This window comes from Pyrus communis, chromosome 16 (genome assembly GCF_041283825.1).
Source record: "Pyrus communis isolate YQ-2024b chromosome 16, ASM4128382v1, whole genome shotgun sequence".
Classification (NCBI taxonomy): domain Eukaryota; kingdom Viridiplantae; phylum Streptophyta; class Magnoliopsida; order Rosales; family Rosaceae; genus Pyrus; species Pyrus communis.
Genome location: NC_142580.1, coordinates 25,053,102 through 25,080,771, shown reverse-complemented (window position 1 = coordinate 25,080,771; position 27,670 = coordinate 25,053,102). Strand labels below are relative to the sequence as shown.

The 27,670-nt window shown below is 37.5% G+C and overlaps 2 pseudogenes across 1 annotated transcript; one reads left to right on the top strand and one right to left on the bottom strand.

Annotated features, from left to right (window-relative positions):
• LOC137732865 (very-long-chain aldehyde decarbonylase CER3-like) lies at positions 1 to 27,670 on the bottom strand (annotated as a pseudogene). The gene is made up of 8 exons (XR_015958030.1): positions 27,474 to 27,670; positions 27,121 to 27,356; positions 26,676 to 26,914; positions 25,995 to 26,214; positions 25,307 to 25,434; positions 24,939 to 25,196; positions 24,619 to 24,726; positions 1 to 210 (listed from the first exon to the last, which is right to left on the bottom strand). The product of XR_015958030.1 is annotated as a very-long-chain aldehyde decarbonylase CER3-like (transcript).
• Positions 5,757 to 6,986, top strand: LOC148690184 (uncharacterized; annotated as a pseudogene).

The window sequence follows — 27,670 nt, the reverse complement described above, 5'->3', positions numbered from 1 at the left end:
TATAGTGATATGGAAAATGTGAATAAATTTAAACTTAAAAGTGTCTAAATACAAGAGTGCGTGATGAGCAGGAATAAACCTATTTCACACACGACGACTGAGCATAAGTACAGTACAGTAAAGTGGGTAAGAATTATACCCTCAGAGGTAGCCACCTATAGTGAGATTCGTCAAGAATCCTTGTCGATATAAACGTTTAGCAGCTAAAACCTGGAGGGGTGAAGAATAAGGGTGAGTAGGCCTAAAAATAAAGTTTTAATAAAAACCTTTTGAAAATGTTATAACCCCTCACTATAAAACCCGTATAGTTTCCAGAAAATAATACTACATACGCATGGAAAACCAATGCACAACACCAGTGAAAACTGAAGTATGCCATGTCATAACGTTTCCGCATTAAAAGGTGTAAGCCAGGTGAAATCAATATAAAGTAATATGCCAGTTGGAGTCATCAAATGTGACCTGCACGACTGGAGCTATAACTCATCAATATATGCTAGCACACGAGTCGGAACCACCTAGTGTGGTCTGTACGATAGGGTTGGGTGTAATATGTACGCTCAAGTGCTACGATCAAGTGAAGGATGTGCGAATAATCGCGAGTCACCTACGAGTTGGAACCACCTATTGTGATCTATACGATAGGGCTGACTTGGATCCAAGGTGAGCGTGCGGTGCAGGAGCTGAACATCACGTGAAGGACTACGCCCTAACCTCAAGCGGAAGCACTAATACTGGGGTACAGCCATGATGAGCTCTAAATGTATCTATGCATAACAATGTGCAATGCAACCAATACCATCACAATATACTCACCTGAAGTTTACCTAGGCCTTCACAATATCAAATGATATAATTCACGATTTATAATAATGCAATACTTAAAATATCACACATTTTAGACATGGCATGAAGTGCATGAATCAATTCAAAAGCATTTGTGGAAACTATCATTTAGACACACACACACACACACACACACACACACACACACACTATAAAAAGGAAAAGACCCACTCACCTGGAGTCCGCGCTACAATTCCCTAGCACAAATATCAAGACATCATGAACGATCGTCACCTAGAACAAATATTCAGTCACATCTCAGAATTCTTATCGATAGAACTCGTAACTTACATAAAACACATCCCCGGACGTTCTAGAATGATTTGTGAGCCATTGATCAAAAGTCAACCGTTAGTCAAAGGTCGACGGTAGGGTCCATAATCCTACGTAACTCGTTTCAGAAGATCCGCATCTTGGATTTCCGATAAAGATCCACGTTATGCTTCTAGAATAACATACTAAAATCTTACCATGATCCGACGGTTGGATCTCCGCCACTCACAAATCCATGTGGCGGTCAATTAGCCGATCAACTATGAAACTACATTAAAACATTAGAATTTCATTAAATGAATGTTAAAAATGGATTCAAAACATCGAATTACCCTAAGTTAGATTCTGAGTCAAAACCCGTAAAGAATCAACAAAAGTCAACAGTCAATGCAGGGAATATTCCAAAGAATATTCCTCTTCTTCAACCTCTCCGGTAGCCGGATTCTACAAATTTTGCAGATTTTATGGCAATCTTTAGAACTCCATATCTCACTCGTTTCTTAACCAAATTCAACCCATGATATACCAAAACGAAGTTAGAGAAGTGTAAAACAAGATTATACTTGCTTGGAGTCCAAACGGTGACCGGGGGTGGCCAGAAAATGGACTGAAAGATGGCTGTCCGCGGAAAAAAAAAAAACTGGGTTCTTGCCGGAATTTCTGGGCAACCTTTAAACGTCCATAACTTTGTCAATACTCAACTAAATTCAGTGATTCAAAAACGAAAATCATATTTTGGAACGAGACAAATAGAGTGGTACCTTTCCTGATGGCTAAATCGCCATGGTTTGGCTGGAAAAATGGTCTGGAAGGTCCTGAGTTCGTTGGAAACTGGGCAAACCTTAAATCGTTATAACTTTCTCATTTTTCAACCCCAATCACGCGATCCAAACATGAAAATTTACCTAATCAATGACAAGAATCGATTTATACATGTTTTGAGTTCAAAAGATGGCTGAAAATTGTCTGAATCATGCCTAGAAGTCTCGGCCCAAAATCTTGTTCTTCGAACTCGTGTTTCGGGTTCGTTTTCAATGAAATAAAAATCACAACGGAGTTTATGGTGGTGAGGGCATGCAGATAATGGTGGTTTTGGTGTTCAACAAGCCAAAATTTTGGTGTAGTGGTGGTTTGTTTCATGGGAAGAAAGGGAGAGCCGAGAGGGAGTGAGAGAATTCTCGAGAGAAAGAGAGAACGGGAGAGAAAAGGGAGGAGAGAGAGTTCTAGAATTTTTGGGTGCCCACGTGGCAGTCACCTAATAGTTAGACAAAAATATCACAAGTCCAATTAATTATCAATTTACCAAAATATCCTCGACGTTCAAAACCTCATAAAATCTTCGTTATAATTTCGAATCACATTCTATTTGCGCTCACGCATTCCTAGAAACGAATACTACGAGAATACCCCAAGAAAATAGATCTTACATGACACGACAAGGTGGTCAAACAAAGTCAATGCATTTGCCTCGAATGGCATTTTCATAAATTCACTTATTAAAATTATAAAAACCGTAAAATTGGGAACGGACTGTTACAAATTTAAATTTAAAGACTTAAAATATTTGACATTTAATAAAGCAAAACCAACTTAAAATCTATGAATCATTAGAAAACTCATTTTCTTGTTTTGCTTTATTAAGTTGTCAAATATTTTAAGATTTTAGATCTGAACTAATATAATTTTATAGCTAGTATGTTTTTGGTCCTCACAAATCCTCAAAATGAGGACCTTAGGAGAGCAGCACTCCATTAAACATAACTTCATGCTACCTTGAAAAATAGGTAAATTTGGTGAAATATCACAAATAATATTATACACTAAATTTGTGCACTAATATTGTGCGCTAAATATTGTGATATTCAAGTCATAATTTGATTAATAGTTATAATAAAAATTTATATGATGTAAAATGTGCATTCCTTCATGCACGAATTTAAAATATCTAATACCACCCAAATATTAAAATAATATTTTGTAGTTAGGAAACTGGCCACTTTTATACATGTTATGCATGGAAGTTATATAAAAGAGAAATTACAAAAAGAAAATAGAAAAGAAAATAGGAGTGGGTGTAGAAATGGGCCGCGGGAATACTAAATTAATTAATACAAAAGAGGACATATTAGTCTTACTATTTGTGGAGCAAAAAATAATTCAGAAAATTTTGGAGCTGACATGTGGATTTTTATTCACAATTGACGAGAAAACCTTTATTAAATGGCCACTTTACTGTAAACGATTTAAGTTGGCACACCTGGCCTTGGAAGCCAAAAGTTGTTGCAGACTCCCAATGTAAAGTCATATCAACAAGTTGTAAATTTTGTTTTAATGTCCCCAATTGGTATAAATTGTTTGAATTGTTGGGTGGATGTGTTGTTTTTGTTATTATATTGTTTGGAGGTTCGGCCAAATTTTCGGTAGAAAATAGAATTCGTCGAATGTTTACTTAAAAACAAGGGCCCTTGCGGACTGCTAAAGACTTCACAGACCACTCGCACCACGACCGAGAAGATCACCATTATGTGGGATCCTCGACATCGTGTGGCTGCAACAAAGGAGCAACATAGTGTGTTTGCTAGCGACATTGGGTCGATGATCAGGAATCATTGCCCACTCCTATGGGAGTCATGGAAAGCTGTCCGACATGAAGTCAAGGAAGCCATTCTTCATGAATTATCAGTAAGTATTTTCAACCTCAAATACTAAATTTATTAAAGTATACAAATATTATAAATTTTAACTACTATTTATTTGTTGAGTTTTGTAGCATTATTATGACCTCAAGGACCTGCATGCCAATCAAACCTAGTACATCAACAAGCTTTGTGCCGGTAGGTTCACCCAATGCAAGAGCGACCTCCACAAGCATTATGAGCTATATGACGGTCCGGAGGGCACTCTAGCAGTTGGGTGCCCTATAAAGTTGGTGGACTGTTGAGATGAATGGGAGTAGCTCTATGGCCATTTTCAAGACGAGAAATACCTCGTAAGTATAATATATATTTCAACAATATTTAATCAAAATATTTATATTTTTAAACAATATGTTAATTTTTTTCATTAATTTGTTATAAATATCTAAACTAACACGTTTTTTAAATTCAACAGAAAAAAATGAAGGCAAACTCGATCAATCGATCGAAGAAGAAACTTTTTCACTGCTCCGGCTCACGACACTTCTCTTATAGGTTGGAGTAGCGACGTAAGGCAATTGTATATTTATTTTAAGTTTCATTCTTTTTACTCTCTATTACATAATTGGTAATCTATGCTAATAATTTTTAAATTTTTGCAGGGGGGTCAAAGTTTCCTAAGATTGACATGTTCAATGAGGTGTATGTTCGGCCTGGGGATGAGCTAATGGTGCAACTTCATGTAAGTTATTTCAAATTTTTAATATTTAATTAGTATTAATATTAATTACATGTGTATTCAAATTAATTTGTTTATTTCATTTTTCTAGTCCACCATGGTGGAGAAGGCCAATCGAAGAGGTGTTTCCCTATGAGGATGTCAATTTTGAGATCATGACAAACACACTCGATTAGACCCTCGATCGTAGGCATGGGAATGTTCACCGAGGGCATGGGAAAACCTACCTTCGGGATCCGTCTGCCTCATCATCTAGGCGGAGAACAGGAGATGTCGAAATGCTAACATCTAAAGTGTTCGACCTGAAGGAGCGTATTGCCACCCAGCAATCTTAGATTGCGGCCCAAACGAATTTGATGAACCAAATTCGTCGCATACTTCAAATCTCTGGCATTTAGTTCCCTAACATTGAACCACCTCCAGAAAAAAATCTCCCAGCTCCAAGCCACAGTAGTAACACCACCAACAGGCGATTATGACATGGATGACTACCAATTTTAGTTTTGTTTTAAATTGTTTTCAAATTTAAAAATACTTTTTTCCATTGTGTGTACATTATTAACATTTAAAAGGAAAAACATAATAAAAAAATAATGAATAAATAAAAATTATTTTAAAAACTAATTTTAAAATCTTATTACAACGGTCTCTATGCTCGTCGCACAAGAGTTTAGGGTCCAAACCCCTATGTCCATCATGCAACAATCTGGGGGTCGAACCCCAGTTTCACCGGTTGATCATGCGCAACAACCATCAATTATGATGCGCAACCTTCATTTGGTGTGACACTTTCCTCCATCGCACAACGTCTGACATCACGAGTTTTGCATGACAGAATTTGCACGACGTTTTCTTCGCCGCCCAATGTTTCCAACGATGGTATTGGCCTTTGCCCGACGCTTGCCCCTTCGTCGCCCAAGCAGTTATTCTTAGTAGTGTATATACTTCTGAATGAGAAGAATACAAATCATATTGGAAATCATTCTTTCTTCTTGGCACCAGAGTTGAGTTAGGGAAAAAAACCGAGCCCTAATTGGTTTGGTATTGCCGTGCTCAGCATACTTTCGTTGTGCCTCTATTTCGACATAAATAGCAAGCAACTTAAAGTCGTTGTTGTTCAAGTTGTTACATGTCCCTGATTTATTGGAGCAAGCGACTTAGAGTCGTTACTGCCCAGTTTTCTGTTAGTCTGTTCCCTTGTTCTAGATTCCCATCACAACGTTGCACGTTGCAAGTTCTGAGTTATACCAATATCAAGACATATGACTGAGGAAAAGACGACTGGTTCTGCGATTGTTTCTATTGCAGCTCCAATTATGGTGTAGTCGGGTAATTCTAGTTTCAACCTAAGTATGGTATTTGATGAGAAAAACTATGATTTATGGGCTCTTCTCATTTAAATCCATATAGCTGGAAGGAAGAAGATAGGGTACCTTCGTGGGTCTATCAAGACACCTAACGAAGACGATCCTAAATACGATGATTGTTCTCTGAGAATTAAAGAATTAAGAGTTGGCTATTGTCTTCAATGAAGCCGGAGATTATGAAACGGTACATTCAGTTATTTACTTCGAAGGAGATTTGGGACACTCTTAAGGCAGCCTACTTTGATGAGAACGACGAGGCACAAATATATTCTTTGAATCAGAAGGCATCACATCTTTGTCAGAATGGTCGACTTTAGCTACTTATTTCAGGGAACTAACTAAGATTTTCCAGGAATGGATCACTTTAATAAGGTGTCCATGGAGTGTGAGAACGACATTCAAATGTTTCACAAATCCATTGAAAAACAACGAGTCTATGCGTTTCTTGGTGGCCTCGATGATGTGTTTGATTAGGTTCATGGAGAAGTGTTGTGGAAGGATCCCCCATTTAGGCTTCAGGCTTCTTATAGCTATGTTCATCGTGAACCCAATCGAAAGGAAGCAATGAAGATGGAAGTTAACAAGAATGAACCTGCTGCCATGGTAGCAAAGACACGTGGATCTTCCTCTTGGTCAAACTGAGCTGGGTCACAAAACTAGCAAGGACAAACTTGCCCTTGCCAAACAAGTTGAGACCATCCCCAAGGTAAGTGCCCACACTGTGGCATGATAAGACACTCGAAGAGTCGCTGTTTTGAGCTGATTGGATAGCTTGAGAATTAGGATAAGACCCGTGATCCTCGTTGCACCAAATCCCGAGCCTCCATTACAGAAACCAAGAATGATGCAGATCAAATAGCGAACAAGGCCTCTGCCATGATTGCTATGACAAGTAGTAGTGATGTTAAATCACTAAATATTTCCACTCCTGTTACGAATAAGATAATTCATTTTGGAGCTACTGAACATACGACTTGTGATTCTAGACAAGTTTCATCCCTTAAAAGCACCACACAAACCATGGTTAATGTTGCTAATGGGATGCCACCTCGGTTATCAGGGAAGGCACGGTTGCTCTTTTTGATACCATGAAACTTGAAACTGTTCTTGCGGTTCCCTCTTTAAATTATAATTTGTTATCCGTTGCCCAAATAACCATTGCTTTACATTGGTTATTTTTTGTGCCCTATTTTTGTGTTTTTAAGGACATCCGGATGCGGAAGACGATTGGTTATGGTATTAGACAAGGGAAGCTTTATTACTTAGAGTTGACTACAAGTAGTTTTGGCCTATTGACTCAAGCTTTTTCTGTATAGGATTCTTAAAGGGATACTAATATAGTGTCGGACATCTGGATGTGGCACTGACGCCTTAGGCATGCTTCTTTTGGTTATCTGCATAAGTTATTTTCTAGTTTGTTTGTTAAGAACGATGTTTCTCAGTTTAAGTGTGATGTTTGTGATATGGCTAAAAGCCATCGAACTTCTTTTCCTCCAAGTTTAAATAAAAGTTCCGTTCCGTTTATGATTGTGCATTCTGATGTGTGTGGTCCTTCGAAAATAGCTACTCTTGGTGGTGTTCACTAGTTTGTCACTTTTATTGATGATTGTACAGGAATGACTTGGGTTAGTTTGTTAAAGTCAAAACATAAAGTTAGTTCAACCTTTCAAAAGATCCATAAAATGGTTGGTGTGCAATACAACATTACTATCCAGGTTTTCTTAGGTGACAATAGCGAAGAGTATGTTGATAGGAGCATATTCATGCGACTTAAATAGCTTGTTCTCGTGCATTTACGTTATGTTTCTTTAGTTATTTTAGTACTTTAAGCTATTTTCGTGTGTTTGTAGGTCCAAAGGGCTAAAGGAGCAAAAAGATGCATTTTGGAGACTTTTGGAGCACTTTTGGGCTAAGGACGGATAGCTTATGCTTGAAGCCAAAGTGTTGGACGAAATTGAAGACCTAATTAAAGACCAAAGTGTTGGACGAAATTGAAGACCTAATTAAAGACCAAAGTGTTAGAACCTTGTTCCCTTTAGTTTTAGGACATTTAAACCTTTCCTTTATCCTTAGCCGTGCATAACATTTCAACATTCCACACTATCACATATCATACACCACATATCACTTAACACATATCACTTATCACATATCATTCACCACTTATCATATCATACACTCAATCACTTATCACATATCGCTTATCACACACCACATATCATTCACCACTTATCATATCATACATTCATTTATCACTTATCATAATCATTCACTTATCACTTAACATATCATACACTTATCACTTATCACTCATAATCACCTACAACATCCACCTACAACATCCACCTACTTCACCTACAACATCCACCTACTTCACCTAACATCCACCTACTTCACCTACAACATCCACCTACTTCACCTACAAATGACATAGCCATATGTTCCCTCCACTACTCCTATAAATACCATTGCATTCATTCATTCAAGAACATCTCATTTTTCATACACAACACACCACAAACACTTCCATCTTCTCCCTAGCCAAAAGTCTCTCCATTTTCTGCACCATTCCCTTCCCTTTCTCCTCCATTTCTTCCATTTCCATAATCCCCCAATCCATTCAACACACCAACAACATCCCTTAGTCCTTGTGCTACAACGAAGACGAAGAGAAGAGGGCCTAAACGTTCATACAATTCACGTTTGAGTTGTTGGAATGTTTACGCGTTTCTTTGATTTCAATGTTTAAATTCAATTCTCTTTGTTTTGTAATATGAGGAATGGAAGAGAAGAGTGCCTAAACGTTCATACAATTCAAGTTTGAGTTGTTGGAATGTTTAGGTGTTTCTTTGATTTCAAAGTTATGAGGAACTAAACCCTTTTTGGCTAGGGGTGATTTCAATACCATGATTATTTATGTGATATGAATTGATGAATTCCGGTTATGAACTCTTGATTCATGAATGCAATTGGCTTAACTATTTGATGATTAACTTATTTGTGTTTGTTGATTGAGGGTCGACACTTAATTAGCATGCATGAATATGTGGCTAAAGTTTAAGAAGGTTTCACATAATCGTTACTAACTTATACTTGAAAGTAGTGAAGGTCGCTTGTCACGATCGCGTTAAGTTTAATTCTTAGCATGAGTAACATGATGTCATAGTTGCAAATGCTTTGTCAATGCTTATGGTTTTCATTATTCTTAATGATCTTCGATTGTATCTCTATTATGATGGCATGTAGGGAACTTTTGAGAATGTTTTGGGTTGTCGAATGATGCCATCCAATCCAATAATATAAGGAAAATCTGAGGGTTAACTAGTGATGTCACGGTTAATTTGGGGCATTGTCGTTCATAATTCAATGAAGGAATAACTGGAAATTGATTCATATGCATAAATATCATGTGTAGAGAAAGAACCCTTAGCTAGCTTCCCATCCATTCATTTCCGTCAAATCCATATTTACAATTTGTTTTGTTTCCAAGTATTCATTTTAGTTTAAATTCGTCCAAATCCAATTCCCCCCTATTTCGTTGAAGTCTTAGTCTTAATCTTCCTTATTTTTAGTTTTGCTTTCTTCGAGCATTAAATAGTGTTTTATATTGTGTTTTTATGTTTTTAAGTCAATTTAGAAGGTTTTAGCAAGCCCTCCTAATCCCCGGTCTAGAACGATCCCTCACTTATCCATTCTACTACAATTGTCAAACGAGGGTTTAATTTGAGTGTCAAGTAATTCTCACATCAAATTTTGGCGCCGTTGCCGGGGATTAGCAACTTTGCTAATCCCTTGGTTCTTTTCTTTTTTTTGGTTTAGTTGTTTTCGTTTTAGTTTCTAACTTAGTGTTGTTTTCTTTGTTTGTTGTTACTTTTGATATTTGATTTAGTTCTCTTTCTTTGATTTTAGGTACTAGAGAAGTAAGATATGGATTTTGCTAGCATTCAAGCTCAATTGGCAAATCTTACTTCTAAATTGTCGCCGTATGCCGAAAGGACCACAATGCAGAGTGTCCCTACATTTGGTGCTTCATATAGGCAAGGATTTCAAGCCAATCAATGTCCACAAAAAGATTCGAGGGATCATTCAAACTCTATATGGTGGGAAGATCAACAAGTTCAACGTGAAGCATATTGGCAACCATATGAGGAGTTCTATTCAAGACCTATGCAGCCACCACAACTTCATATGCAATATGCTCAATTAAATTCAAGTTCGCCAATAGATTATATTCAAATTCTTAATGAAATAAATTCTTTGGCGCAGGGGTCACAAAATCAAGCCAAGGAGGCTCAACAAGAAGCATATTGGCAACCATATGAGGAGTTCAATACAACACCTATGCAGCCACCACAACCTCCCCCACAACAATTCCAATCAAGTTCAAGTATGTCCATGGATAATGATAAAAATTTTCAATTACTAACCTCTTTGACGCAGGACGAACAAAATCAAGACAAGAAGTTGGGTAAATTGGACGAGCAATTTGGGCAGATTATGGAGTTCATGAAACAAATTCAAGAGCAAAGTGAACTTTCCAACTCAACTATTGAAAACTCGAAGGAAGATTTTGAAATCCATAATGCTATCACTTTGGGAAGTGTTATGGAGGTTGGAGCTGACCTAAAAATGTCCAAACATAGCCTAGAAGTGGATGAAGAGCTGCTAATTGAGGAGGAGGAAGAAGACATGCACACGGCAAGGGTAGAACAACCCTTGCCGCAACCCCCTAAGCCCTCTAAACCACCCACCACCAGTAAGGACGTCCCAATTCCATGTTATTCTGATGTTATTCCACCCAATGTCCCTTTTCCTAGCAGGTTTTTGATTCCCAACCAAGAAGAGAGTAAAAAGGACATCGTGGAAGCCTTCCCAAAGGTGCAAAATGCTATTCAAATTCTTGGTGCAACACAACAAGTTTTAGATGGTGTTGAATTCTTCAAAGGACTTTGTACACCAAGAAGAATGATTCAAGAGAAGGTAGTGGCTGGAGAAGATGTAGAAGGCATCAAAGAGGACATATTTGAAACCACAATTCCCAAGGAAGTTGGATTTTATGACACGGGACAAGTCATAACTTTCGAAGGGGTGTTTATTCTGGAGTTCATTTTGGAGCACACAGGTAAGCCGCCTCCCCGAATTTCAATTTTCTTTTATACTAACATGTGGTTAATGATTCAGGCATCCAATCTGGAATTTAAACTATTACCGGATCATTTCAAGTATCACCGCCCATTCAAAGATAAATTCCATGCCGTTTGATTTTATTTATAAAAAAAAAAAAAAAAAAAAAAAAGATACTAAACATGGAGAAAGGTGGAGCTTCACAAAGGTTGTTTACATGAAGCCCCACTACGAGGCGCAGAAGCGGAAGGCATAGAAGCAGAAGGCATAGAAGCGGGAAGCATCGAAGCGGAAGGCATCGGAGCGGGAGGCATCGGAGCTAGAGCATTCCAGGCTTCAATACTTGGCCAAGCGCTGGATGACCCAGGAAAAAGGTGCCTCTGGAGATAAGACGCAAGCCTTTGACGGTCACAGTGAATTCGACCCTCAGATTCTTGCAGCTCAACAAGCTTCCTCTTCATGCCCGTCGAATAGTTGTTTGCAAGCACGTGCAAACTTCTATTCTCATACTTCAGCTGCTGGATCTCCTGCTTGAGACTTTCCACCTCTGCCATCAATGATTCCACCTGACGGGAGCGGGCAAGCAGGCGTTGGCCCATGTTGGACACAGAACTCGCACACTGAACACTAAGTGCGAGGGACTCTTGAACGGCCAACTCATCGGACCGTCCTGACAGCAGCCTACTATCTTTCGGAGTGAGGAGGTTCCTAGCTACTATTGTAGCTGTTGTGGCGTCCTGCATCACGGAGTCTTCACCTGTGAGAGGACCGTTAGAAGAAAAGAAAGAAGGGCGCCATACGTTACCTTGACGCGGCGCGCCCGTATCACTGCTAAGGCTCAATTCCAAGCTAAGGTTCGATGAGTTTGCCATTTTTCAAAAGTGTTCAAGGAGAAGGGATGGAGTTAAATTTCACAGGGCCGGAGTCGATTTTCAAGAATGGGAAATCTTCAGAGTGTGTTTGTTGTGGTGATCGATAGCTCAATAAAAAAGCCAAGGCGACGCGTCCACCAATTCAAAAAGCCGGAATTTCCGGCGTAATTTAGGCGACGCTTTCTCGGCTTTTCAGAAGGCGCGTTCAACTTTGTCAAAAGATTTCTTCTTTTCAGACAACACGTGGCGGCCATCATCACAACTACACATCTTTAGCCGACAAGCGCAAAGTTCGGCGACGCTTTCTCTGCTTTTCAGAAGACGCGTGCAGCTTTGTCAAAAGGAGCCGCATCTGCACTACCACGTGTCGCTCAGAAATCGAAAGGGCGCCTGCTCAGAAATCGAAGAGGCGTATTCAAAAATCGAAGAGGCGCCACTATTTCAAAAAAGCCAGAGTTGCGGGATCAAAACGTTTGTCGACAAAGGTAAAAAGTACCACCACTTGCTATTATCTCTATATATGTCGACCTTCGTCTTTTATGGCAGGGCAAACCTGAAGAAAATGCCCAACTCTCCCTCACCTCTGAGGGTGCACTCCCAGCAAAGCCTTTCGAAATACTAAATTCTTTCTTCTTCCCCAAAGATGATACCAGATGTCTGGAGTACAGATGACCCAGGAGGAAACAGCACAACAAATACATGTGCTGATTCATTCACCGCTTCTTCAAAAGCAAAGGTATCTCATATCATCAAGGTCAAAAGCAAAAGTATCTCATATCATGCTCTTTCCCTGTCTTTTTCTTTGTCCTTGTTCTTACTCGCATGGCAAAGTAAAAGAAGCAATCAGCCGGCACTTGGAGTCAGTCTTCCGATCTGGAGCCAACTGCCTGGAACCTATTCCTGATTGCTTACCTAGCGTTGCTCTCGAGTAGTCATCTTCAACGGTTGATACACTTCCAGAGAAGGGACCACTCCTGCACAGATTGAACAAAGAAACAGATAAAAGGGATAAGCTCAGACCTTCGGGGGAGACCAAAAGAACCATCCTGCTGCCCAATTCAAGAAGTAGCACAAAGGAAAATCAACGATGGGCGGAAACCAGTTCAAGAGTAAGCCTGTGGAATCACAAAGATCAAAGCCTCAATGCAATCACCAAGGAGAAGAGGGAATTTACACTCCATAACCAGATTTGCGTCCCTAAACTCTTCTCTTTGTTAATTACATTCTGCCATGTTTAGTATGTTTAAATGTTTTTTTGTGTGTTTACTTATGTTTTGTGTGAACCATATGCTTAAAACATTGAGGACAATGTTTGATTTAAGTGTGGAGGGGTAACTAAGTTTATTTAATGCAAATTCGTGGGATTTTATCACCCATAACTTCAAATGTTGTTCCTTGCTGTTTTAAGGTGTTTTTAAGTTGTTTTAGAGTGTTTTAGTGTGTTTTGTTTTATAATTCGAAAATCCCATAAAAATTTGAAAAATTGTTTTGAAAAACCCAAAAAGAGTTGTTTTAAAAGTCGTTTTTGTGTGTTTGTGTCTTAGGGTACCTTCCAACACAATGATAAGGATTTGGTTTATAATTGCATGACGGTTAGAAAGAGTTATAAACATAGAGAAAAGTTTGATTTACTCTTGGTATATGCTTGGTTATGGTTATAATGTATGACTTCACATGCAATCATAAAAGAAAAATTCGTTTTTGTAACATGCTTGAAGGAAGGAACTCAAACAAACGCTACAACCCTGAGAGACTTGAGCCTATAACGTTCGTTGGAGAGTATAATCTGTGATTTCTTGTTTTCTAAAGTCGTTGCATGATCTCATTATTCTTTGCTTGGTTACTACTTAGAAGGCGTTTTATCATATAGTTCCAAATGCTAGAACTCATGCCCATTTCATTCAAAGCATGTTATTGATTTGCATAACACATATTCAAGAAGAAGTTGTGTAGTGACCACCACCATAGCCAAATAGCCTTACTTCCCATACTTCGTATATGTTGTAAGTTTTAACCCCGTTGAGCCTTGTTTAGCCTTTATTCTTTGTTTACCCACATTTTCCTCACCTAGCCTAGTTTAGGACAATCCCCACCCTTGTTCTTAAAAGATAGTGAGCATGACTTAATTGAATTCCTTTTGAGTTACATTATGAAAGAAAATAAGTGTGGGGGAGAGAATGTTTAAGTGTTGATGTTTTGAGATTCAAAAAAAAAAAAAAAAAAGAAAAAAAAAAAAAAAGAGAAAAGAAAAAAAATGAAAGAATAAGTGATTGAAGAAAGGTTCCAAAACACCAATTCTGGGTGTAAATTGTCTAAATTCTCCCTTTTTGTTCAAAAGTTGAGTTTTCATTCAAAAGTGAATTCTAAGTTGATTCAAATGCTTTGCTCATTATTTCTTTAAAAACCTTTGTTTTCCATATCCCTTCTTTGTTATCCACATACCCCAAGCCCCGTTACAACCCTTGACTTCTATCTTGAGTGTTGTGTATTTCAATTTGTGGAGTTTGAACTTGGTATGAGCTTATGGTATCACTGGTTCTCGCGTCTAAATAGTAGCATTCCATTCATGAGATCATATCTAAACATGCTTATTAACTCCAGAAATTGCTTCCTTTGAAATACATATATGTGAGTGTTTGTTTTTATGATTACATCAATCTTCTCACATATAACTAGTTTAGGGTGTGTAGTCAGAAAATCTGTGTGAAAAACGAGAGCATATCTTGTAAGGATTTGAGCAAATTCTCTAAGGCATGTTACTACATTCAAAACATGGTTTTAAATGCTTAATTGTGAAATAGTATGTGGTGACTATGATTAAGAATGTATTCAAGTGTGAAGATGACTAAAATCTATGGGAATAATGATTTTTAACTTGTCTTGTGCATTGGAAATCCGTGAGACGATTATTGGAAGGTGTAGGTTGTGTTTTGTTCGTTTTGTCTAGTTTCGTGTTCTTTTGTTTTGTTTTGCTCGAGGACTAGCAAAAGATAAGTGTGGGGGTATTTGATAGGAGCATATTCATGCGACTTAAATAGCTTGTTCTCGTGCATTTACGTTATGTTTCTTTAGTTATTTTAGTACTTTAAGCTATTTTCGTGTGTTTGTAGGTCCAAAGGGCTAAAGGAGCAAAAAGATGCATTTTGGAGACTTTTGGAGCACTTTTGGGCTAAGGACGGATAGCTTATGCTTGAAGCCAAAGTGTTGGACGAAATTGAAGACCTAATTAAAGACCAAAGTGTTGGACGAAATTGAAGACCTAATTAAAGACCAAAGTGTTGGAACCTTGTTCCCTTTAGTTTTAGGACATTTAAACCTTTCCTTTATCCTTAGCCGTGCATAACATTCCAACATTCCACACTATCACATATCATACACCACATATCACTTAACACATATCACTTATCACATATCATTCACCACTTATCATATCATACACTCAATCACTTATCACATATCGCTTATCACACACCACATATCATTCACCACTTATCATATCATACATTCATTTATCACTTATCATAATCATTCACTTATCACTTAACATATCATACACTTATCACTTATCACTCATAATCACCTACAACATCCACCTACAACATCCACCTACTTCACCTACAACATCCACCTACTTCACCTAACATCCACCTACTTCACCTACAACATCCACCTACTTCACCTACAAATGACATAGCCATATGTTCCCTCCACTACTCCTATAAATACCATTGCATTCATTCATTCAAGAACATCTCATTTTTCATACACAACACACCACAAACACTTCCATCTTCTCCCTAGCCAAAAGTCTCTCCATTTTCTGCACCATTCCCTTCCCTTTCTCCTCCATTTCTTCCATTTCCATAATCCCCCAATCCATTCAACACACCAACAACATCCCTTAGTCCTTGTGCTACAACGAAGACGAAGAGAAGAGGGCCTAAACGTTCATACAATTCACGTTTGAGTTGTTGGAATGTTTACGCGTTTCTTTGATTTCAATGTTTAAATTCAATTCTCTTTGTTTTGTAATATGAGGAATGGAAGAGAAGAGTGCCTAAACGTTCATACAATTCAAGTTTGAGTTGTTGGAATGTTTAGGTGTTTCTTTGATTTCAAAGTTATGAGGAACTAAACCCTTTTTGGCTAGGGGTGATTTCAATACCATGATTATTTATGTGATATGAATTGATGAATTCCGGTTATGAACTCTTGATTCATGAATGCAATTGGCTTAACTATTTGATGATTAACTTATTTGTGTTTGTTGATTGAGGGTCGACACTTAATTAGCATGCATGAATATGTGGCTAAAGTTTAAGAAGGTTTCACATAATCGTTACTAACTTATACTTGAAAGTAGTGAAGGTCGCTTGTCACGATCGCGTTAAGTTTAATTCTTAGCATGAGTAACATGATGTCATAGTTGCAAATGCTTTGTCAATGCTTATGGTTTTCATTATTCTTAATGATCTTCGATTGTATCTCTATTATGATGGCATGTAGGGAACTTTTGAGAATGTTTTGGGTTGTCGAATGATGCCATCCAATCCAATAATATAAGGAAAATCTGAGGGTTAACTAGTGATGTCACGGTTAATTTGGGGCATTGTCGTTCATAATTCAATGAAGGAATAACTGGAAATTGATTCATATGCATAAATATCATGTGTAGAGAAAGAACCCTTAGCTAGCTTCCCATCCATTCATTTCCGTCAAATCCATATTTACAATTTGTTTTGTTTCCAAGTATTCATTTTAGTTTAAATTCGTCCAAATCCAATTCCCCCCTATTTCGTTGAAGTCTTAGTCTTAATCTTCCTTATTTTTAGTTTTGCTTTCTTCGAGCATTAAATAGTGTTTTATATTGTGTTTTTATGTTTTTAAGTCAATTTAGAAGGTTTTAGCAAGCCCTCCTAATCCCCGGTCTAGAACGATCCCTCACTTATCCATTCTACTACAATTGTCAAACGAGGGTTTAATTTGAGTGTCAAGTAATTCTCACATCATATGTTAATATGAAACTTCATTCCTTCCTTTGTATGCATGGTATTGTTCATCAGACCATGTGCCTGTATACCCCTCAACAGAATGGGGTTGCCGAATGGAAAAATAGATACTTGTTAGAAGTGGTTTGTGCCTCGCTTATTGAGGCACATCGTCCTCTAAATTATTAGGGTGAAGCACTTACATCCGCAACGTATCTTATTAATCGTCTTCCTTCTCGCACTTTCGACTTCCAGACACTATTTCAGGCCCTCATGGCTCAGACTAGTTGCCAGCCAATTTTGATTTTTCCCCCGTGGGTCTTAGAGCGTGTTGCTTTTGTTCACATTTATTCTCCCCAACGGAAAAGTAAACTTGAGCCTCGGGCCCTTCATTGCATGTAGGGCTGGGCACGGGTCAAACTGGGCCCAAATTTGGAGGAACCTAACCCTACCCATTTTAAAATGTAACGGGGTGGGTTGGGCCAGGTAAAGGGATTTTGAGTTTGGGAATTGGACCTAACTTGGCCCGTTTGATTCGAGGCGGGTCCACGGGTCTAATTACTGATTTTATTTATTTATTTATTTTTAAAATTTTTTTTTTTATTTTGGGCATACTGAGATTAAAGCAGAATGAGGAGCAATTCTGGTACCGATAGTGATAAAGACTCTGTCGCCTGCCGAGATTTCATCGAAGCGATTTCACGAGCTAATCGTTGGGTTGAACAGCGAGTGGCAAGCTCGCGAGGCAGTGGAGAATTCGAAGTTGGATTTTCATGTTCAATTCAACCTCCATACTCACCACTGCCTTACTCATCTCGAACTAGCGCCATTGCTCATCCTTTTCATCACGGTCCCGCTGACCGACTCTTTCACTCGATGGCCTCACCACAAAGGTCGAGAACCCATTACTATCTTTATCATCATCGAACGATGCTTGCTTAAAGTCACACGACCTCCTCGTGGTTTAGTTTTGATTGGGCTTGATGATCATTGTGCCAAAATCGTTGCCATTTTCATCTTCATTTTCAGTCTTAAAGTAATCAATTGCGGCTCTGCTGCCGATGTTCTTGGGGATGCGTTTGAGAAACGGAGGGAGAGAGGCATCATTGTCTTCGTCTTTATCGGCATTACCCTTATAGACCATAGCAGTGTAGAGGTCGAGTTCCAAGTTAGAGCTCTTATGCTTGCTTTGTCGATCGAACTCGGAGTCATCGTTGTCGTGGATGACTACCGTTGAGTAATCAGGTTTGGGTGGGATTTTTTGGGTCTGGCGAGTGGTGGGGATCATATCCATTTCCGATTGGGAGTGAAAGATAGAGAGATAGAGAGAGAGAGAGAAAAAAAAAAGTGTGTTAGCTAAAGTCTGAGAGACAGACTCTAGACTTATAAAGTAAGAGGGCAAGAGAATCAGTTGTAGAGGCGATATTGTTGAGGACTTAAGGTTGCTGGGCCGTCCATTACAATTACAAATGGGCCAATCCGAAGCCCCGTTTTCCTATATATCTGGAACTAGCCCGCCTTTAAAATTTCAAAGCCTGCCCTCCCCACCCCGCTCGCCCAGTTTCTCTTATTAAAAAATTAGAACTGGCCTATACCCACCCCGACCTGCGGTTCCTATACCCGTTTGCCCACCCATAGTTGCGTGTTTTTGGGTCATGCCTTTAACCCAAAGGGATATCGTTGTTATCATCCTTCGACTAAGAAGATGTTTATCACTCCGGATATGATTTTCCATGAGAAGGAAATGTTCTTGAGTTCCTATGCGTCTTTACTTCAACAGGAGTATCGAGGTGATGAAGTTCAATTTTTTTATTATTTCCCTACGGCCAGAAATGAGCTACATGAAAAGCAGTTACCACATTTGGAGCCCACGACCTTTGGTGATCAGCAGGCCACTAAACAGCAGCCCACTAACCAACAACTGATTGAATAGCAGCCTACTGATCGAACCACTGAATAGCAGCTAACGAACCAAGAACTGGCCCTTTAACCTCGGGAGGAAGACATGCCCATAAGTTCTCTGCTTGAGGAGTTTTAGCCCATGGTTTTAAATGAAACCAAGCAACAACAGCTAGCTCGTGATTATGCCTTAGAAGTTGTCTCAGGTTAGAATATGAACTCATCTCTTGTTAATATGCATAACCAATCGTCTTCTACACTGGATGCACCTCCACTTCGTCCTCTTTTCGAGCGTATTAACCAAGGTATTCCTAAACCCACTTATGAGGCGGATCCTAAGTGTGAACACAAGTATTATGTGAGTGAACCAAGTTCCGATTCAAGAGTGAGATACCCATTAAATAATTATGTGTCTACCCATCACCTGTCTGAATCAAATAAGTCATTTGTACATCAATTGTCTACTGTAGCTATTCCTAACAATGTGCAAGAAGCCTTAGTGGATTCCCGTTGGAAGGATGCAATGAACGAGGAATTGAGATCCTTGAAGAAGATTGCTACTTGGGAAATAACAGACTTACCAGCCAGAAAGAAACATGTGGGATGCAAATGTGTCTATACAGTGAAATACAAAGCGGATGAAATGGTGGATCGCTTTAAAACGAGATTGGTGGCGAAGGGGTATACACAGAAATATGGCATCTACTACATGGATACACTCGCACCAGTGGCTAAGATCAATACAGTTCGTGTCCTACTGTCTTTACCAGCGAACCTAGATTGGTTGTTGCAACAATTCGATGTAAAAAATGTGTTCATCCATAGAGATCTAACCGAGGAGATTTACATGGACGTTCCACCATTGTGTAATGATTCGGGCATGCGAAAACACAAGATATGTAGGCTCAGGAAGTCATTGTAGGGATTGAAGCAGTCTCCGAGAGCTTGGTTTGGTAGGTTCACTAAGTCCATGAGAGCATTCGGTTACAGGAGAGTAATTGGGATCACACATTATTCCTAAAAGGCCAGAACGAAAATATTATATCTTTCATTGTATATGTGGATGATATGGTGGTTGCCCGTAACGATCCTGTTGAGCAAGCGACCTTGCAAAAATATTTATCCACGAAATTTGAAATGAAAAATCTCGGTTCATTAAAATATTTCCTTAGGATTGAAGTGTCAAGATGCAAGTCTGGGATATTTCTACCAGAAAGGAAGTACATTCTTGACTTGTTGGAAGAAACCGGTATGTCGAAATGCAAACTAGTTATTATTCCATTGGTAGAAGGGATGAAGATATGTGTTGATCAAAACTAGGTACTGGTTGATAAAGGGAGGTACCAAAAGTTAGTGGGAAGATTAATGTATTTGGCTCATGCTAGGCCTGATCTTGCTCATATAAGTGTAGTTAGTCAATATATGCACAATCCAGGAGAACAACATATGAGTGTTGTTATGAGAATAATTAGTTACTTGAAAGAAAGTCCGGGTAAAGGAATTCTGTTTTGAAAAAATGGGCATTTCAGAGTTAAGGGATATATGGACGTTGACTGGGCAAGATCAATGGATGATAGGCACTCAACATCCGAATATTTCAACTTTGTTGGGGGAAATCTAGTAATGTGGAGAAGCAAGAAGCAAAATGTAATAGCAAGGTCGAGCGCAAAAGTTGAATACAGCGGTATGGCACTTGGTATTTGTGATATCTTATGGCTTAAGTTTCTGTTACAAGATTTGGAGGTCAAACATACTCAGCCGATGAAGTTATTCTGTGACAATAAAGCGGCTCGTGATATTGCTCATAATCCAATGCAACATGATCGAACCAAGCATGTGGTGGTTGATAGGTTCTTTATTAAGGAAAAGTTGGATGGTAAGGTAATTGAGGTTCCTTCCATAAGAACTGAAGACCAAGTAGTGGACATTCTCACTAAGGGGGTTTCTAGCAACAAGTTCTCGAGGTTTCTAGATAAGTTGGGCATGTGCGACATATATTCTTGTAATCAATTGTATTTACTCTTTCCTTATTATGTTAGGATTGTATATGATTGTATATATAACTCTAAATGAGAAGAATACAAATCATATTGGAAAGCATTCTTTCTTCTATTATTATCAAACTCTTGATATGCTGTTTCATTTATATGCCATACGTTCCAAATCCTATTGCCTTGATTTCATGTCACCACTATGCTACTCATGCTGATTATCTATTACTTAATATTAACAAATTACTTATTAGTTGATTACATACATTCAACGGACCATGACTTTTGGCTTTCCACCATGCCAAATATTGTGCAGGTATTTTTTTTTTCTTTCTTTTTTTTCTTTTCTTGGAATGATACTATTAAAGCAAAAGAGTAGTTTTCAATTCATGATATGTGACGTTTAAGAACATCTTTAAATGAGATATAAAATCTTAGTTGCAGATGCTATTGTGAATATTTGACATCATAAATCCTTCCAAACGAAGTGCTATTTACCGACTAGATTTGAAGCTTTTGTGAATAAAAGTCAATTTGTGATCAACGTCAAATTTATTTTTAATTAGTTTTAATGGTGGATCCCTTATTCTATTAACATTTCAAACAACAAAAATTTTGTTTCAACATTTTTTTAATAAGCAGAATCATTTAAAGTGTTATATTAATAAGATACAACATTTGACAATTGGGGTGGGGAAGTACAAAATTTGACATAAAATTTTAGAGTGTCACATCAGTCATCAATTATAATTCAATTGATTGTTATAATTTAACGTTTCCTTTGGAAATGGTCTAAATATATTTTCAACTAGTATGAACTGATCACGAAGGCTTATGTACGAGTCAACATATCTCGTATCTCTTATGCATATGGTATAAAGATGCCTCTTTTACATCACAATTTCTTATGTTTTTACACGGCTTTAATCTCCACGAAAGGCCACATATATATATATATATATATATATATATATATATTTATGATGTTTTCTATCAAAATATTGGTTAAAAGATCAAGACCTGTAGTCCCTCTAACTCTCATCTTTTAATAAGAATCGAATTTCAGTTTGTTGATTTTTGATTCTCATCCAACGATGTGTGGGAGGCTTACAGTTCCGTATCATGAATTTAAAAGTTTATATTCACGCAGTTGGGAGCCTATAGCTCATTGCATCTATAACTCAAATGAGAATACGAATGTCGGACTCGGTGGAACAACCAACCTTGAGGATGTATTTTTCCAACAATGATAAGAAACTGTTTTGTCTCGTGACCAGGAATGTAATTAGACATCCTAAATGATAAATAATTAAATCAGAACCAAACTTTCTTAATCGAATAGGAACCTGGAGTTCTTTTCTCATGAATAATTGAGAGCTTGAAGTCTCGATTTTTGCATAAACAACAAAAACTAATTTTTGGTGGATTAATTTTTCTATATGCATGGCATTGAGTGTAGTTTTGCCACACACCAACATATTAGGTGGATTTTTTTAACAAAGTCTTGAATTATAAAGGCAATAGAAAAGTGGTTGAGACAATTTTACATTCTCCTATAATTTCGCACTCGATAGGTACAAACCACTTTGGTATTTCGGACTTGTTTCCTGATACAGATGGAAAATCATTATGTTCTATTATTAGTGCTTGAGTTTTTGTCTCTTGCCCTTGAGTTTGGGTGCATTTTTGCTCACCCATATTAATTTTGGTGTATGCTCACCACACACTTTATTAGCTGTCATGTGTCCTATTTTTAACCCTAGTAAACTTGTTAATTAAATATATTTTTTTCAAAATTTGAAACTAATTTTAAGCCTTTAAAATAAAAATAAAAATCCAAACCCCTCCAGCGTTTCAACTTCTCCACCCAGCAACCCCATGAACACCCACCCACCCACGGCCAAAGATTCGATGATGACGATGGGAACATTGTTTTTACCTTTTCTTCCACTGTGACTATATGATCGTCGACTCAATAATCGAAGACCATACAACAACAGCTGGAGACAACTACGACGACTGCACCATTGCAGCCATGAAATTCGATAGCAGCCTCACCTAAAGAACCAGCCCTTTCTCTTTCTTGGTGAGGACATTTCTGTGCACACACAAATTTGAAATTTTTTGCCAGTTGGGATATATTTTCTTGGCGAGGACATTTGTTGAGTTTTCTTTATAAAATAAATTAGAGTTACAGTGAAATAAGAGGGATGGCGGAGGCCAGAGGGCGGACGACAGAAGTGGCTGATCCGCCATGGCTTCTGAACAAGAAGATTGAAAGGGTGGCGTGGGTGGGTGGGGGTTGGCTGGTTGGGGAAGTTGAAAAGTTTATGGGATTGAGTTTATTTATTTAATCATGTTTAATTTAGTTTTAAAAATTTAAAAAAATATATTAATTAACAAGTTTACTAGGGTTAGAAGATGAGACACATAATAACTAATAAGGTATATGATGAGTATACACCAAAGTTAATGTGTGTGAGCAAAAATGCACCTCTTGAGTTTAGTAAACAAGTAACGGTAGAGTTCTCTCTCAATTGCTTGCCACTTTATTTTATTCTATTAATTTTTCAACAATTTTCATTATGTTGATCATTTTGTTTTATTCAATTTTCTTATGTTAATATGAATCCGTTAATTGTCTTTTGTATTTTAATTCTGTTCAATTTATATTTTCAAAGAAGTTCCTACTTTCTTTATGAGTTTATCGCATAATCATAAAAGTAGTGTATGCTTATCATGATCCAAAGTTTATTGATCAAATTATAGAATGACTATCTTCGCTATTCAACATCCACAAATGATGTGTAGAATTTTTACAAATTTCTACGGACATATTTTGAGGTCTCAACATAATGCATTGTGTAGGTCCTTGCAAGGATTGCTCACATCGAAAATTGGTCCCCAGACCATTTAGTTAAAATTGACCTTGGATACCCGTATTGCTTATTGAGAAAAGCGTTTTTGTGAGTTTGTTCAACATTTTATTGTGAATTATTTGATTAATGACCTAGATGTATAACATGGTCATTATATTGTTCACTAGCAATTACATGCGAAATTCCCATATAATGAATCATATGTCTATAGATAGCACTCTAATAAGAAGGAAGATATTTAGATAGATACTTAGATTTCTCCACCCAATATCTATATTGTCTCTCTTTTTTGTATACTTTAATTCCAACATAACAAGACTTTTAGGCATATAATCCCCTTTAATTAATCATGCCCAAAGGAACCATTTTTACTTTGATAATGGCTATTCGAACTTGAGATTTTCTTCAACATTTAAAGAAGAAAAGTACTAATAAACCGATAACTAGTTCATCTTGTGCACAAATGCTAGATCAATACGGTACGGTAGTGCCATATGGTGGCACTTAGTTGGTGGATTACCTAAGTGTAGTTCTAGTTTTTAGGGAATTTTCTATGGTACCCCGAAATATGGCATACTTAAGAGTGTTTTAAATGTAGAGAAAAAAATTCAAAATTTGATGGTTAAAACACCCAGAAAATCTCAAATTTCAAAGCATTATAGAATTTTGAGTTTTCACATTCAGTGCACTTGGTTGATCGAGTCTTAAATACGAATGCTATGTGCATGACCCAAAACGCTGCAGAAAACATGTGCATGCAGTTGGTGTGGGGTGTTTGAGTTTTAATATAGCATGATAATGATTCCATGCCATAGTTTAACATCCCTGATGGTTAAAACTCTCTCTAATTCAACTGAAATTTTACCTACCTATCGTTTCTTTCAAAATTAATATTGGTACGGCCAACAACCATAATCAGAAACGGATTGAATTTGTCACTTCCCAAATAAAAAAAAAAGAAAAAAAAAGGGAGTTAATAAATAGGAAAGGAATGAGATACCAACCTTATTCAGTGCTGCAAGGCTGATGACCTTGACCCCCATCCTGTCAGCTATAAGGATTGCTTGCTCTATTTGATTATTGATGCCTTCTAGAGCAAATGGTAAAACGTACTGTAAAGTAAACCACAAATTCATCCAAGTTAAAGTATGTAAATAAACTTATGCAGTAGTTATAGACTAGCTTGGCTAATGTTTATATAAACAACGCGTTCAAGTAAGATTCAAGCTTATAAATAGTTCAGATTCAGAGTATGCACAATTGACAAGAAAGCACATTGGATTATAACAAAAAGTTTTATATGTATATATATAGGAGGGCAAACCTGAAAGCCGTATCGAGGCACAACCCCATGTCTGGTGCAAGCGGCCTCTGAGGTTGTAAAATGAAACTAGGAAAGTTTTAGCCCATGCCCACATTGCTAGCATGGTTACCATGCTTGAAGGCCAAGCAAACACTAGGAAGAATCTCATTGGGAATGGTACCGATGAGAATGATCGTAAGACAAACGGCACGTGCAAAGACGACGACAAATCAACCACATGTACGAGGAAAACGAAATACGGTGGCTTGCCATTTTTACCTGCATTCACCACTATTATTTACTGAAAATCTTACCCTAACTACTAATCATATGAATAACTTTAAATTTGGGATATTAAAGTTAGCTGTTAAATAATTCCCCGTACCCACATGCATTTAAGCTAATCTTTTTGTGTAGTCCCTGTGATTTTGCTTTTAGTGTCTTCCCCAGTGCATCAAAGAGAGGCATGAAAAGGCAGAAGTTGGTGTCCATTTCAGTATCGTGCAGGCTGTGGTATCTGCATGTCCATATACCATCAAGAGGAAAACAAAACAAATCAACCAAGAGTTTTGTTAAACACAACAACTACTTGAAAATACTGTATATATTTTTGTATTCGTATCACAATAATTAGAAATCAAACTCATTTATTACGTAAAGTTATTCATTTTCTTTCCTCTAGTGGCAATAGTACATAAGTACGAACGCAGTGTGATTAGGCTTCTTCTTTGGGTAAAAGTTGGAGTACAAAACTATGTTATATTTAGCTTATTGATATTTTACTACGGTCTGGTAGTATTCTTTTTCATTGCAAGTGAGAGATTTTATGTTCGATTCTCAGCAAAAGAGAATTTGAACCACATTAGTGTTACCCCATTGTGAAGTTAAGCCCACCCCTATCCTCCTTTAGTATTGATTAATATGGTTTGTTAAAAAAAGAATGTTATTTATGGATTAATTATTTGTTTTTGGCAGAGTACACACATTCTTATCCCCTTAATATATTTGTGTATCAATCTATCAATCTCAGAGAGAGAGAGAGAGAGAGAGAGAGAGATGTAGTAGGTAATTGCTCACGTTGGAGTATAGAGAAGATATCCGAGGAAGGGGTTTTTCTCAAAGAGTAGATGAGGAATGACCTCAACATTGGAATGCCCCAAACATCTCAGAAAATCAAAAACCAAAACGTAGCCATAGATGGTGCACACTGATCCACAACCCATCAGACTCGTACCACAAACTGGAACTCCAATAATTATGCTCAATATCAGATGCTCCAATAGGGTTGCATTTCCAGCTGCACACAAAAAATATTATGATAAAAAAATTATTGATACAACTCCAAATGAAATAAATTAATAAAGCACTTGGGAGCAAAAAAAAAAAAAAGTAATACTTTTCACACATCATTTTTTATGTCTCCCATGTCCTTGTTAACTTTTATCTATTTATATTATTCTATTCATTTAATCTGATTACTAGAAATTAAAAGAAATGTGCAAGAAATAAAAAAATGTACGTTAATAGCACAATCCAAAAAAACTAAGCTGCTCTCGTACCCTGAATGTTTTAGTTATTATATTATATTTTTTGTATTTTTAAACAAAAATTAAACGATTAAAACATCCGAGATTACTCGAGGTAGAGTAGACATTTGGGAAAAATGAATGAAGACGATATGGTAACGGGACAAGTTGATCAGAATGATAGAAAGGTTTGGTAGTAAGTAGTTAATATTATTAATGATGTACCAACAACCTGTACTGGGCTGTGGTACGGGAGATGTATGGCGAAGTGAATGCTAATTGTCAAAAAAGTAGCTGTTGCTGTGAAAACGTCTGTGAAGCCAATAATATAAAGGCTCTGAAACTCCCACGTGCAGTACCAGAGTGGCAATAAATCCTATTGTACTCCACAAGGGAAGCTTCTGCACAAGCGACGGAAGCAAACAGCAGACAATGGACGCAATTATCACTTGAAGAATTATGAAATTATCCCTACAAAACAAACATAAAAAATAACAGATCAAAATCTAATTAATTATTAAACTTTTGAAAAAAAAAAAAGAAAAAGAAAAAAGAAAAAGTAGTTATTAAACTTAAAATATGACTTTTATCTCTATTGAACCCTTAATCAAAAGGATCAAATTTTATAAATTATAATAAGTAATTAAGGCAAAAGATGGTATGGATGAATGAATTACCAGTGCCATTCTTTGTCAATCTGCTTGAAATCAACGCCCTGTTGGATGATCCGGCGATTTCTTGTGAGGAAAAGCATGCTGGTGTACCTAGTCCATAGCTGGTGAGTTAGGGCTCGAAGCGCGCACAATATGAGAACATGAAGACACCAGCTACTGGTGAGGACTGTGAGCGGATCCACTTTCTCATGGATTTTGGAATACAAGACTTCTCAGATCAAAGGTCCGAACAGCACACACTGTAATTATTTCAACCAAATCCCATATATACTATATGAATAAGTACCGATTAATTAATCTGAATCCAATATGGAATAGAATGACAAAAACTAAAGGAAAAAATAAGTAGTACATACCTTGAAGGAGCCTAGGTATTCCCAAGGCCAAGCAGACAAAGGAGCACCCATATGTATGTATGTGAACGCTTCTGATCGATCTTCCGAAAATCTTTAGGAGGACTGGATGGTTGTTGATGAGAAAGAAAGGGTTTTCCAGAAAATCTCCCAAGACCAGACTAGGTAACTAGCAAGATGATCACTAGAAAGATGTAGAG